Here is a 16278-nt window from a genome sequence, read left to right on the forward strand (position 1 = left end):
AGAATGAACCAGCCGCAGCATCCATAGACGCATCAGAACTTGATATCAGCGATATTACTTTCCAATGTGTTGAAATCTCCGCAACGTCACAGGCCGAAACAACGTTGACGCAGGATGACAGTCTAATGAAAGAGAGCAAATACATTGTATTCGACAGTTGTTTGATGGAAATTATAAGTATGCTGAAATGTGTGCATTCCGTTAGAGGGAAAGTATGTGGGAAGCCATTGATTAATGTGACTCGTCAAATAAAAGGCAATAACGTCAAAATAAATGCCGCCTGTAGATTAAATCATAGGTTCTCATGGTCTGCACAAACGATGCTGGGGAAAATGCCAGCAGGCAATCTACTGTGTGCAGCTGCATCACTTTTTAGTGGCTCCAGTTTAGGAAAGTTAGAGGCTTTCTTTCAGTTTGTGGGACTCCATTTCATTTCTAAATCGCTGTACTACATATACCAACGTGATTATCTGTTTCCGGCCATTAGTGATGCTTGGAAAATTGAACAATTGTCTCTAGTAAGTACATTCGAAGGGAAACGTTTCAGGCTAGCCGGCGATGGACAGTGCGACAGCCCTGGATTTTCTGCCAAGTACTGCACCTACCACTTTCAGGACATGGATAGTAAGAAAATTGTGAGTTCGGTGGTCGTGCAGGTAACATAATGTACATCCTCAGTGGCCATGGAGAAACTAGGATTTATAAAATCAGTGGAATATCTACAATCAAGGGGAATGCACATCAACCTCGTAGCCACGGACAGACACGTTTCAATTGCCAAGACAATGAGAGAGCAGTTCCCGCTTATTAATCATCATTTTGACCTATGGCATCTTGCTAAATCAATCAGTAAGAAAATCTCGGCTGCAGGAAAAAAAAAAGGTTTTGAAAGTATTTTGCAGTGGTCCCAGTCTATCAACAACCATCTTTGGTGGAGCTCAAAAACTTGTGAAGGATCAGTGGAAATACTACTTGAAAAATGGCAGTCACTGATGCACCACTGTACCAACGTTCACCGCTGGTCAGAAAACCTACATTTCCACCAATGTGAACATGGCCCTTTATCCCTAGTGGAGGCACGGAAGAAGAAGTGGTTGATTCCATCTTCACCGACACACAAAGCCATTGAGAAGATTGTTTTCGACAAAACTCTATCAAGAGATTTGAGAGGACTGACAGAATTCTGTCACACAGGAGATTTGGAGGTGTTCCACAATATGTGCCTAAAGTACAGGCCAAAGCTCTTGCATTTTAGCTTTCGGGGCATGAAACATCGCACTCTACTAGCGGTCTTGGCCCATAACAGCAATGTCGGACGTGAACAATCTAGGACTAGGGGTAAAGTAAGGATGCCTCGCTACACTAAGCCGTTTTCAAAACGAAGTAAGCAATGGGTGAACAAACCAGTCTATGATGAAATGCAGTTCGACTTTGTGAAAGGCCTTATTGTTGCTGTGTTAGAGAAGCACAGATATGGAATTTTGGACGTTTCTGTGCAGAGCAGTGATCCATTGCCACCGAACATTGCGACTGTGCCATGCCCACCCGAAGCACAGCTGGTTGTGAAGTACAAATCCCGGTTTAAATAATTGCAATAGGATTGTATTTTTGTAAATAAATGTTATTGTACAGTGTACCTGTAACCCTAACCCCTACCTTCACCATCATGGGTGGCGAACAAGCTGGGTGTCATCTTTGAATTCTCTCTATTCACCTCATATATGTGTATGTATATATTTTTCTCATGTCTCATCTCATGTAAATGTAAATGCTACGCACTGTTGCGCACTGTTAACGGAGGGGAGGCTTGCGTATTGCAAATAATAAAACAAACAAACAAACAATAAATCTCACTTTTAACTCAACTCCTGTGGTACTTTATACTTTACCTGACCTTCCGCCAAAAATTAAATGTCTCAATTTGGGCTGCAAAGCTCGCAGACAACGGGGACACAATTGGGGGCCTTAGAACGCGCCAGCCAAGCAGGCCGTGGCATTTGGGAGAGAAGCCAGTTCGCATTTGCACATTGAGGCGCACTACATAGAGGGATTCTAAACTTCAAGTTCTCACAGATGCCTTTACTACGGGATGTTGCAAATAAAGAATGCGAAGGACAGCGGCTTTGATTTTCAGCTCGCGCCCAGAAGAGGCCCTCAAGTCGCACTGGAAGTATAAGGGTCTATTGTTTTTTGACCTTGAGACAGGGACCATGCCGAAAGAACTTCATTTGAAGGGGGTGCGCAATAACGTAAGAGATGATAAGGCAGAAAATTCAGAAACTAGACCGAGTTTCATTTTCGTTCAGTATACCAAAAATCGTTGTCAAGAGCACGGTCCGTTTTACAGACTGCATTACACAGAGACACAATGGAAATTTCAAATATAATGTGAGTAAATCTTTAGACGCTTTTCTACTGGAATGAAGAATTAATGAATGGATGCATGAATACATGAATGAATGAAGAGCTAGGAAAAGCAAGGAAAACGTGTTCGTAGTGGGCACATGGGCATGCAGGTCCACTGGTCTCACCGATCTCGGTCCTTGGCCCAGCCACTTTTCCCTGCACTGCCTACCTGCACTACGGGACTGTCTCTGTATCCTTTAGGCCCTTTCTCCCGGCATTTACCTTACACTTGCCACCAGCTGGCCCTATTATTTATCTTGTATTCTACTAACCATGTACAGCACTTTTAGCCCCCTCTGCCCTTCCCCATGCGCGATCTGAAAGACACCTGGCCTAGTAGGATCGTTGTCTGTCTGCCCTTATTCCCCCCCTGCCTCGTCGCGCCTTGAAACACTTGTGTATAGGTGCGTTACAAATGCCATATCATATATCATATCATTCCACACGCATGTAGACTAACTGTCATTTCTCATTGTGTGTTGCCCTAGATTTATTTCGTTACTTTTCGCATTGATTTTAGAGCCGAACATGCTCCATTGAACTATCCTTGCAAGCAAATAGTTTCTGATCGGCCGTAATAAATAAAATGAGTAATATTAATGAAGATCGGCTGGCGAGACTAATATAATTTTTTTGTTTTCATAACAGGTATTTGCTCCCCTTCGGCTACTGTCATCGGTTTGAGACACCGCCAGACGTTTTTTTCGTCAGACACCTGCAGCTTCGTGTGAACAACTGGAGTACACTGACAATTTTATGGGACGATCGCCAAGGGCCCACATGCCCTTATGCTGTACTAGTGGCTAGAAGTAACATATCAACCTTTACGATGGACTAGTGCCTAGTTGATGGAACAGCCTTGTGGTTCACCGTGCTTCCAAAGTTCTTCTTTTAATGAAAAGCAACACCCTGTGTACCATTGCGGATACAGATAAAAGAAAATAAATGGCTTTCGGAGTTCATATGGCAATTGCTGAATATTCTCTAAACATTTAATGTCAAATAAATGTACTTTACCAAATATACTGTGTTGCTGTTTGATTTTAAAGTACAGTTTCCTATTCCGAATTGTGGCACGCTGTGTTGTGAGATGGTCTGTGTTGGTTTCCGGGTTCTGTGTGGAGTCGCGTAGAAGACGACTGGGCGCATTTGCCTATGCAGCACAGTAACGTCACGGAGAGAGGCGGGGAATATGAATGTTTTGATAATGTCAGGCTCAGGGGCGGGGGAATTGATTTAGTGCCGCAGAAGCAGGTCAGCCAGGGCGATGCGGCAAGTGATAGGATTATCACAAAATGGCGGCTCCCTGGTGCCTGTTTTCGTGTGCGTTTAATGGACGAAAACTCGGGTAAGGTCCATAGGTAAGTTTTCTAAAATCGAGCCACTTAGGCTTAAAAAAACATGGCCGACCCCTAGGGACAATAAACATTTTTACTGGACCATGCCTTTAAGTTAAAAAAAAACAACTAAGCAGGGACAAGAAATAAAAAAAAAGAATCTTTTCTCAGTATCCTTAGCAGCTGAACTGACTAAATTGAAAAACATCTATAAATATTGGTCAAGTGGACACCGATTAAAGCGAAAAATCAATGATGGGCAGAATATGCTAAAAACGCTCTTACCATCAGAAACAAAAAATTTCAGGGAGCCAAAATAAATCCCAAATCATACAACAAATCAATAGCCTCTACGCTTACTTAAAAAAACAGACAACAGGCTCTTCAATACAATCTGACATTGACATTACCATTAAATGGTCCCTGCAAATCCACAAAGATGAAATCATGAATTTGACTGCTTCCAAATCACACGCTGCGGGACCAAATGGCTTAACTAATCAGATGTTTAGATCAGATCCTCATACCTGGTCGGCAATCTTAACAAATCTATTCAAGAAAACCGTTACACTTAAAGTAATTCGCAACTCTTGGAAACAGGTCATAATAATCCCTATTCACAAAAAGGGCAACACAGACGACCCAACAAATTATAGACCAATCGCTCTTATGGACAGCGATGGAAAAAAAACCTTTCTCACATTGTTCTCCAAGAGTTACAATAGCAGGCCACAAGTCATCATATTCTAACGCAATGCCAAATAGGATTTAGAAATGGGCTTTCAACCATCCTAAATGGCCTGTCCATAAACATTTTACAAGCACAAAGCCAGACAAGACAATGGGCCTCATTCCGAGTGTGGCGGTAAGGTGTTAACGGCACTGGTAAGGATGTCAGTGTCATTAACCCCCTACCGCCGCATTCCGAGGTCCCTTAGCAGGAGCCGCTAAGGGACAAAGGAGCTAATAACGGGCCTGCTATTTGCGGGCCCGTTATCAGCTCCTTCCCCATTCCCATTGAGCCCTATGGGGGCTTAAATGGGGATTGGGAATGGTTTTCGGAATGGGGACTTACCGAGTCCGCAAAGCTCGGAATGTCCCGGTAAGTCCCTATTCCGACACCACGGACCCGGACACGGGTTTGGAGGCAGCCATGGTGCTATTAGTACCATGGCTGCCTCCAAACTCGTAATGACCTCCAATCTCTTCCCACTTACATTGCCTTCATAGATTTTTTTGAAGGCTTTTGACTTGGTGAATAGATCAAAACTATGGCAGAAACTCAAGGCCTGGAATCTTCCAGACGGGTCATTGCAAATAATAATCGCTCTGCATGACCAAACCACCTTCAGAGTTAGACTAAATTTACAGGGTGATCTTTCTTCAAACATCCTGAATGATAATGGCATAAGGCAAGGGTGCCCCTTAGTGGCACTATTATTTAACGTGTATCTGGCAGATTTGGTCCCCTTTCTGCAAAACTACACTTTTGCAACCACTACTATTCGAAAGTGTAAAATTCATCTTCTAGCTTATGCCGACAAAATAGCCCTAATAAACAATACTCCCCTTGGACTAAAACATCTACTTACAGCCCTTGAAGCATATGCCATGACTAATAATCGAAAAACCAATCCAATAAAATCACACATCATTATTTTTGGAAAACCAAGTAACAAGTTTTATAAATCACAATGGCACATGGCACATGTCACAGCATTCCATTTCAATAGTTAAGAAAATAAATAAAGTACCTGGGATTTAATCGTAGGGTTAGATCTTTAAAAGATCTAACCCAAGAGCTGTAAAAGAAAGTACAGCAATATATGTGACAGTTAAAAAAGCCTTTTGGCTCATATTGTCGATTTTCTCTAACAGCCCTGATAGAATTATACAAAGGGAAAATAATTCTTGCACTGCTATAGGGAATGGAATGCACTTCATTTTCACGCAACATCAATTGGGATTGATTGGAAGGATGTATATAGAAGAAGACTCTATCACTTCCACAATCCTTACCAATTGCTAGATTAACATATGAGTTTGGCTTACATTCCATTCAATTTCACTATTACTGGAAAGTTTTAACTTTGTATAGGCTGAATCTCATTCCACCTGAACGAACGCTATACGAAGATATAAACGAATATACCAACTCTCGTAAAAATAGCTTCCTTATCAACATTCAAGATAAAGCTCTAAAAATTTGATGCAGTGTGAATCCTCAACCCAAACTCTCATTGAAAATCTAGAGAAAGCCAAAGAAGCACTCATGTATACAGATTGCATAAAAACAAGAGCCTCAATCAGCAATTTAAAAAAATACCAAAAACTTCCTATAATGTGAAAAACCTATTACCCTACATTAGAAGGTTCCCCAACCCTGTGTGGCGCAAAGAGCTGTTGCGGTTTCGGTTGGGCCTGATAAAGACCAATGAGACAGACCAAATCTGGAACAAATCAGACGCCTCCAAGGGGGAATGTAATCTTTGCAGAGAAGGTCTCATTCAAGACATGCGTCATGTGCTAATTGTTTATCCAACCACCTTATCACTCAGAGATAAATACTTTGCAACGTTTGTGCGCGACTCTGCTTGGATTTCAACCCAAGATTTTTGGTATAGATTGTCTGCCGGAAAAGAGATTTCATTGTCAATTGCTCTGTTGAAATTATTGAATGAACTGAATTTTATAACACTACCATTATAACTTTTCATTCAAATCTTTGTAAAGTACTGCACTGAAACTCAAAGATTTAATTATTGAAATTATGTTTGTTAGTGTGTAATATCTGTATGCTGACTATTTATCTCAATTGATGTAGTCAGGTATTAATTTCAAAGATGATCCTTTTTATTTTTTCTTCTCTTTCACTTAAGTTATATATAGTTTGAATGATGTAAGAATATGAATTGAAAACTAACTTTTTTCCTTTTTTAAACTGTATTTGATATGATGTGTAAAAAGTCCTAAAGGCATAATAAAAAAAAGATTGTACAAAAAGGTGCAAGGGACCATCGAGGTTTACGGCAGTGATATTCAAACTTTTTTATGCTGAGCTCCCCCATTGAATATAAATATTGTTGCTGGACCCCCAAGATGCCATATCAGCTATATTCTCTTTTATAAGCAGTCCCCGGAATCCCTTTTTGAAGAGCTTGAACTGTCCATTCCTGTCTGCGTTTTTCAAATCCAACTCACCTTCCCACTTGGCTTAAAGGAGCAATGCTGGAAAAATAATGTATTATCCTCATGCAAGTGCAGACAGAACTGGCCAGGAAAAGCCTTTGTGTACTTTCCTGAGCCTGTGGTGGTTTAACCAACGGGTCAGCAGTCCGGAAAGAGGGACCAGATACAGTCGGATTCACCTTCCCATATTCCTTCAGTATTTCAGTCGGTGTTTGCAGGTTGTTTGAACGTAAGGCTCACATGCTTCTTCCACATATTTGGGGACAACACCTCAGTAAGCCTCCATGATTTGCACAGGTACTAGAATTGGATCTGGGCAGAGATAGGGATCAAGTGCAGCTTGGGGGAGGGGAAAGCGGAGATGTGGTCATATTTCCTCAGGCCCAAAATCCTGGTTCTGTTCTGACCTGCAGGCCAAGCAGTCTCGTTCTTGGGTAGAACCCAGAGTAGGCCCTTGCAGTAATGGATCTTTGATATTATCACGGTCTGGACAATGGAGATCTTGCAATTCCAGTCTAGCATCGGGAGTAGTCTCCATTATAGCCTAAAGTTATGACATTTAGACAAAATCCAAAATGGTGGGAGAATCGAGAAGGAGGGGCTTTTCTGGAAGGTAGCAGCTGAAGTTCACAACCTTCTAACATGGTGTGGATAAGTGAGGCATCTCACTAGGCCAGATGTTGGCGAGCATGATGGTCAGAGGGTCACCCCAAATTAAGATCTCTGTCTCCCTGCATTCAAGCAGAGATGATAACCCTCTGGCATCCAGCTCAGTTCAACTGACAATCTGTTGTGTATTAGTGTTAGAACAGGCTTCCAGGTTGAATCGGATCTGAGCGGCATCATCCACGTACATCTATTTTGAAATTGTATTTTTGTCATTGTGTATGGTTTGAAAAAAAACCTTTACAATGCATTTATACACAATATTGCAGAATAACAAGGAAATCAACATTCAAACTTAATTCTCATGCCCAAGGTTTTAAAACATTTCCATACAAACACCTTAATCATATTACGCATCAGAATTGCCTCCATTTCAAACCACTTGATATCACACACCATTAGCATTTTAAAAATTTGTCACAGAACATACAAGTACCTTTGCTGCAGACAGCTTTGGGGGATTTCGGAGACAAACTTGGTCAATTTCCAAATTCAGATTATAGGAGAATCCTGCTGTATGGATACCATATAAAGTGCAGTCTTTTAAAAGTTGGATTATAAAGTGCTCAAGTGCAAAGAGTTAAAAAAAAGCAGCCACAGCTAGTACATCAGATGTACTTTCACTGCTTAGACACCTTTTCCACAGAATTTATTTGTCATCCTAATTAATTGAGAAAAACATTTTCTTAAAATAAGCCAATCTTTGCACATTCAGAGATCGACCAACCAGTACTAGATGGCTTGCGGTCTCTATTTTATTTATTATTCATGTATTGTGCATTTGTAAGGCGCTTATACATCAAGTAAATTGTGTTTCAAAGCACCCACAGGGCAACAGGGAGGGAACATGGGAATACAACAATAAAAGAAGCAGTCCTAGGCCTTGTGAGCATTCAGAGCGTGCAAGTGCAGAGAGGGAGAGGGATGGGGGGCCGGTAAGTGCCTTTGGGAATCTACATGTTGCATCCGCCGAAGGAATCGTGCCACTCCTTAATAATACTTCCTTTGTTGACAATAAATTCCAACGGAATCGCATTAAAGTTACTCTATAAAAGTGATTGGGAAACAAAGTCAAATAGGAGGCGACAGCCCCTCTCTTTTTGTATACATGACGTAGGCAGTTACAGTTACAGGCATATCATTGAATGGATCAGGCAGGAGACTGTAAGTTCAGCGTCCTCAGAGCATGGCTGCCAGCCACGCCCCCAGCCCCCTCTTAGTCTCATTTATCACAAGATTCATCAATGCCTCGTTCTCATCTAGCCAGGTGCCAGTCAGTTTAAAAGAGTCTTGGGTACAGGGTCGGACTGGCCGCATCGGCCGATCGGCCAGTGGCCGATGTACTTTGGGGACCTGGGGGCCGGTTTTTCTTGAAGCCGTCCCTGGGCCGTTTTTTTTTTTAACTTGACTAAATTATTATACTGACTCACACAGCTCGCCAGGCAGCCAGCCACTGTGTCAGGCAGTGCCGTGGCTTGGCGCTGGCTGCATGCGTGAGTCAGTGTGCATGGCCAGAGTCCTGTGGGAGGCCCAAGCTGGGGCGTGTTTTTTTTTTAATGGAATGTTTGTCGCATCAGCATCACGCACGAGTAGGGCGGGGAGCTTGGGCCAGGCTGGCTGCTGCTGCCTCGCCTGCTAGCGGAAAGGAAACTGACACCTCATTCGCACTCAGGGTCCGGGCAGGGGTCAGGAGGGCTGTCAGCCTGTCAGTGCAGCATACATTCATAAAAACAAGGTAACAACACACACGTTGTTACCTTGCTTTGATGATTTGATAAATCATTTGTAAATTTGCATGCATGCGTGATGCATGATGCATTATGCAGATGCCAGAGCTCAGGCCTCAGTGCCCCCGCAGTCGTTCCAGCCAAATGGTATGGTGCTCACTCGTCTTGGGCCAGGGCCGCCCCCGGCTTGCTCTGAAATGCTAATGAAAGACATTAGCAGGCCTGCCTGCCTGGCTGCCCCCTCGGCCTTATGCTGCCAGGGTTGGGCAGGGGGCTGGGCCTGGGCTCCGGGGCACAGCACAGAATCTGGCCTCCCCGGGCGGCACCTTACCATAACAACAACAGTTGCTTTCAACTTTAGGAAGTGCCCTTTGTGCAAAGTTGAAAGCAACTGTTGTGCTTGGGGGGCTGGGCAGGGCCCTGGGAATTGTCTGTGGCTCAGGCCGCGGCCCAGACTCAGTGTCGCCACTCGCCGCTGACTGTTCATACCACTTGACTAGAGAGAGGATAAGTTGAGCCTCTCCTCCGTCCCTGGGCATGATGATTTTGGCCAGTGACACTGACACCGGCAGCAGCAGGCAGCGCAGCGCCAAGGAGGAGCCAGCCCATGAGACGACGAGTCCACACTCCAGGCAAACAGTCAGCACCTGTCCGTCCCGAGAGGCGAGAGACACTCCAGTCCCTCCCCAGAAGCAGCAGCGGAAGACAGAAATAAGGAGACAGTCAGAGACACAGGGAGAGTTAGAACGAGAGAGAAGAGGGAGACTTTGAATGAAGCGGGGACCGACACCGTGAGAAAGGCAGAGGGCCCCCGGAGGCCACACCACAGCGGCGCACAGTCAGCATATTGCCCGGCCACCTAGAGGTATATTTTAGTATTCAGACAGAACAGAACAGAACTTCTTTGTAACCATTTAAAGTTCCCTAACAGATGCAGAAACTTTACAAGAGCAGCAACAAGTGATTAATACATGTGTGTGTTCACCTTTCTCTTTTAATCTTTGCTGTGCAAGAAAGGCAAATGCGCCGGGGCACGTGGCAGCATTATCAGCAAGATGCTGTCTAATTAAAAAACGTGCATTTGACCAACAGAAGCACTAATGCTTGTTTTCCCGAATGCCACGATGTTTGGACTTTTGGCAGCGATATATGGAATATTTAGCACGGTTCAAAGTGACACTGCACTGCTGAAAAGTGACTTTGCACTGCCGGCACAAACCCTGATTCGTGGAACTGTGCAAAGTGTATTTTTGCCGTGCCAAGTCATTTTGTACTGCAAAAATGACTATGCGCGGACTTTGGCAAAAATACACTTCGCACAGTTCCATGAATCAGGGCGTGGGCAGTGGAAAATCACTTTGAACCGCGCAAAATATGCCATGAATCGGGCCCTTGGTCTCCCAATAGCACATGTTGGCTGTGTACCAAGGAAAGGGGCGGAGTGGGTGAAGAAAGGGGAGAGTTTTAACCGCGCGCGCTATGAGCTGTGCCTTTGTTCTGTGTAGCGCTATGAGCGGTGCGGTGCCTTTGCTCTGTGTAGCGCTATGAGCGGTGCCTTTGCTCTGTGTAGCGCTATGAGCGGTGCGGTGCCTTTGCTCTGTGTAGCGCTATGAGCAGTGCCTTTGCTCTGTGTAGCACTATGACGTGCCTTTGCTCTGTGTACTCTCACCTCAGTAAACCTCATGCTTGAACTGTCCCACAACTTTCCTGAAAAAAAGTGAACCACGGGGGACAGTGTGGATAATTACATGTGCTGAGAATCAAAGCTAGGGGATGTCATGTGACTGTAGGTCCCAGCGTAGCAAGCGAGCCTGTATCAGTATCTCACCCGGGGCTGGGTGCTCTGCCTGCTCCACATACATCACTGCAGTAGGTGCATTAACCCACTGCGCTGTTGCCCTCCCCTATTCCTCTGCGACCAGGAGGCTGGTTATGATGCCTTCCTTCGGCTCATTAGATCCATCTTTGATTGTTTAAACTTACATTCCCTGATTTATGGAATGTTTAGCGCGGTGCAAAGTGACTTTCCACTGCCAACAAACACCCTGATTCACAGAGCGGTGCAAAGTGTATTTTTGAAGCGCAAAGCCAATTTGCACCAATACAAAGTGACTTTGCACCGCGCAAAAATTCCATAAAATCAAGCCCACAGCCTGCTCACAGAGGTGAGACATGTGACAGTCTCTTACTGCAGCGCCTGAGTGCCTCCCTGGCTGAGAGTCACGGCAGAGGGCTGCCTTCCTCAGTTTGGGAGGATCTTAAGCCCTCACAGTGGCTGACTCGACAAGTAGTTGAAGCAATGCCGCGCTTTGAAACGGGCAGCATCTGGCATGAAGCGCTATATAAAGCGTCATGTATCAGTTGGTCCTTTTAATGTCAGGGTAACATTGAAGTGCTCCGGAAGCATTCTTCTGTACCTCGCACGCGCACAGCCCGTCCCTCGGCCTTTCTTCATGTTATGGCTATTTTCAGCCTTTTTTTAAAAACTCCAGAAGATGGCATGTTCAAAGAGGTGACTTATAAACTATGCCGAAAACCGTCACTCGCATTCCATATATTTTGTTTTTTTCTGAAAGCACAGGTCGTTTTTTGTCACGCTTCGTATGGAAACAATATTCTTCGCTATAACCGCATGCCATTGCCCCGAGAAGTGCTGATTTGGGACACACGCAGCAAAGCCGTTATAGGTGTTTTTTGGGTGCGTGTACTTCTTATAGCGATTTTACCCCTTTTTTGGCTACAGTGAAGAGCGCCTCTTCAATGGTCTGTGGTGAGAGTGCACTTTGTATTGCCCCAATCAGATGTAAAAAAAATAAAATGAACCGCGACCCCAAAACCACCTTGCGTAAATACACCCTGGCAATACTAGGGTCTCTTTGCATCGTCACCATGCTGTGACTGTTTTACATCCCCGTCATGCTGGGGCCGTGTCACACCCGGATCCTCCGTAGTTCACTTTACAGGAGACATTTGACATCCGGGTTATGCTGGGGCCATGCGATAGCCTGATAAAACTCTGGACATCCCTGCTCACACCGGGGTCATTTTACACTAGATCACTATGAGAAATTGTATACCCGGGTACAATAGGCGCCACTTTATGACGTGGTTATTCCAATGGGCCCATTTTAGATTATGATCACCCGGGCGCACGTGTACATCCTGTCACACTCGGGCCATTTTGTAGCCTGTTCATCCTGGGGGCATTTTATATATCGGTCACGCAGGCACCCTGTTGGTCACATTGGGGGCATTTTATAAGCTGGTGGCACGGGAGCCATTGTTTCTCCTGGTCGCACTGGGGCATTTAATAGCCTGGTCACACCTGGGCCATTTTATCTCCAGGGCGCACTGGTCACACCATACTGAGTGACTTCTAATACAGACATAGGCTGAAACGTAGATGCATTGCACACAGGCTTGAAATGCGGCCAAATTTGCACCAGACTTGCAGATGCTCATTTTACTATAGCCGATATGCTAGCTCAGTGGGTTGAGCGCTCGCTGCTGTGATGAGTGTGTGATCTGTAGGTTGCAGGTTCGAACCATCTCAGCCTTTCATCCTTCCGAGGTCAATAAATGAGTACCAACACAGGTTGGGTGATATTGTATGCATATTTGTTCTATAAAAAAAGAGCTTAAGCGTAAGTGCTATACAATAACATATTATCATTTGGCCTTAGATGTCTGCTTGCATTCACAGTAGTTTGACAATATGGATCTATACACACAGATATTAATGATACATATGGGGATCCATTCTTGTATGAAATGTATATCACATTAGTGAAATCATAACCATATGTTTTGTAGTGTACTTAGGAACAATGCTATTTGATGCTCCTTCCTGTTTTGTCAAGGGGTTAAAGGTCGTGTTCATGCCACCCCTGCGCCTCAGAGCTGTGGACCCTGTCACAGAACTGTATGCAAAGTTATGTTATTGAATGAGTTGTGTTGTAATGTAATAGACACGTGAATCCTAAGTAGCATTCTCTGGAAAGTCGTGAATTGACACAATTCACCAATCACGGATGATGGTTTGAGGGCCACTATTGAGGCGCGGGGAGGGCCACTTTTTTGAGGCGTGGGGTGGGCCACTTTTTTTGGGATGTCCGGGCCTATTTTTTGTCCCAGTCCGACCCTGCTTGGGTACTCCCTTTTCTAAAGAAACCCTCCCTGGACCCACTATCACCTAACAATTAATGGCCCAGCACAACAGTACCCTTCTTACTAAATATCCTAGAGGGGGCAGCTTACATCTAAATACAATAATACCTTGAAACACATCACATCCTAGGGATGCATCCATTAGGTTTCCGGCTGAGCCACGGTACGGAATCGGCACTACTAGACTTAAAAATGTCATCTCGATGCATTGAGAGATGAGGGCAGACCAGCTCTCCTCCTCCTTATGGATCTGTCAGCTGCTTTTGACCTGGTAGATCACAAAACATTGTGACACCACCTCTCAGCATCAGCCAACTTCTCACCAGAAGCTGCATCTTGGATTGCATCCTTCCTAAAAGACAGATCTATGAGAGTCTTCTCAGACGTTGCAAGTGCTCCACTGATCCCCATTCCCTGTGGGGTCCCCCAAGGATAATGCATCTCCCCATCACTCAATAACATATTCTCCCAACCCTTATTCGGCTTCCTGGACACCATCGGCATCCTGCACCAACTATGCCGACGACACCCAAATTCTCTACCCTTTATCAAGCTCCCGCTACGAAGACTCCCTCACCATCAATAAAACCCACTCCACAATCTAAACCTGGATGGCCACCAGGTAACTATGCTTGAATGACGACAAGACGGATATCCTACTGGTTCAAGAAACTCAGCACTCAATTCACTTCCTTCACCATAGATGGAAATCAGATACCCGTCTCCTCTGCTGTAAAAACACTGGGAGTCCACTTGGATGCCACCCTCTCGCTTACCAAACAAGTGAATGCAGTTGCCTCCACTTCGGCCTACACAGCTAAACCTATTAACGCAGCCAGACATTTCCTCTCACCGGACAGCTGCCTAACCATCGCCCGAGCAATCACAGGAGCGAGACTGAATGACTGTAATGTCCTCTTTGCAGGAACTTCTAAATAAAAGCTTAAAAAAACTACAGATAATCCAAAACAATGTTCTTCGAGCAGCCCTGAAAAGAGACCACATCTCAGCTGCGAAAGGGAAAGATCACTGGTTACCAATTCGGTAAAGGATTATCGTCAGTACTCTATTACGCACAAATGCCTGTCCAACACGGCCCCTCAATATTTGTCCCACAGGATCGCGAGAGTCAAGTCTACCAGACCAGTAAGATCCATGCAGGCACATCGCCTGATCCTACCTAGGGTGAAAAGAGCAAGAGGAGGGGGGTCTAGTTTCACCATAGTGGCAAGGAACCATTGTAATGCACTTTCGCCTAATCTAAGGGCAGAAGCCTCCTACTGGCCGTTCCAAAAGACGATAAAAACCTGGCTTTTTGCCTAAGGTGGTACAAATGTGCCTGCTAAGCAACATGCACATTTCTCTGTTATGCCTGTATGAGATCACACCACCAGTTTTCAGTTAAGGTTTTTAATGTCATGTAATTGGTTTGCAACAGGGCCCTGATGCCCATGGGCTTGGGCGCTTTATTTGTATTTTGTATTTGTTTTATTTGTAAAGCGCAACCAGGCCCAGGGGCATACGGGCGCATCAACTTACATACAGGTTACAGTCGTTACAGTTACATACAAGTGATCAGTATGAGTACAGTAGGGTAGGCAGGAAAATCGCGTTCACAATCTTTACAAAAGATAATGGCGATGCAAATAAATACAAATTTAAAAAATAAATAAATGAACTTCGATCAAAAAAGGCCATTGTTTTCCTACTTGATTTTGCAGTAAGACCTTCGATATGCTCCGCCTGGTAGAAGGAAGATCTGTTCTAGTCGGAAGATGTAGGCATTAAACAGACAACAACCATGAAAGGCTGGAGGGAACAAGCACCACAAGCTATGCCTCAAAGCAGGTTATACCTTTAACAAACAACCAAAACGCTTGTGGCAATACTATCAATTGTTAGAGGAAGATACTCGCAGCTCAAGCCCTGACCGAAAAAAAGCAGTCTAAACCAATACTCAATTCAAAAGACATATTTTAATATGATTATAAAAATATTTAAAATCAAAAACAATACTTGAAAAATCATCATTCCAATTGATGTTGTTACGGCGCAGCAGAAACAGATAGTACAATAAATCGTAAAAACAAATTGTTTTGGGTTTCCTAAACAGTTAAGTGGCTAGTGCTGTGCAAAACTCGCATCTAGATTCATTAATTCAAAAAACACTACTCATCTCTCACATCATTCATGTAATTCTCAACATACACAAGTAATCACGAATCCATCAAAACATTCTGAAAAAAAAACAACATGTTTCTTTCCTAAACCTCTTAGTCCATTGCTCTATGGAAATTCATCAGGGGCTATCAATGTTGTGAAATACACTGTACCATAATACAAGTTCAATCTCTACAGTGAGTTTAGTTCATCAATATGACACAATGTAGTTTTAGATTCTTGTCTGTAAGCTTCAAACTTCAGACATAACTCTTTACTGGCTAAAGTGCGCGTATCTTCCCCTATAACAAAGTCAAAAGAATATGATCATTCATCTGTTTGTGAGGATCAATCTCATTTTTTTCTGTGTACCTCAAAATAGAATACACACTGCGCCATCAGTCAATCGGCATTAAACAGCCATGGAGAACAAGAGGATCCTTGGGGCACGCCACACGCTATGGGGGAGGAATTGGAGCAGAAATGACCAGGTTGGTCGTAGCTGCGCATGAATACATGGGTGATTTAAATGTTTGTTCTTTCATACTTTTATTTTCAACCGCATTCATTTAAAATGTGGATTTTTCAACGTAACCAGGTATCAATGTTATTTTAGGGTACCGGAC

The sequence above is a fragment of the Ambystoma mexicanum genome, chromosome 11 (genome assembly GCF_040938575.1).
Source record: "Ambystoma mexicanum isolate Mex_15411 chromosome 11, UKY_AmexF1_1, whole genome shotgun sequence".
Taxonomy (NCBI): Eukaryota; Metazoa; Chordata; class Amphibia; order Caudata; family Ambystomatidae; genus Ambystoma; species Ambystoma mexicanum.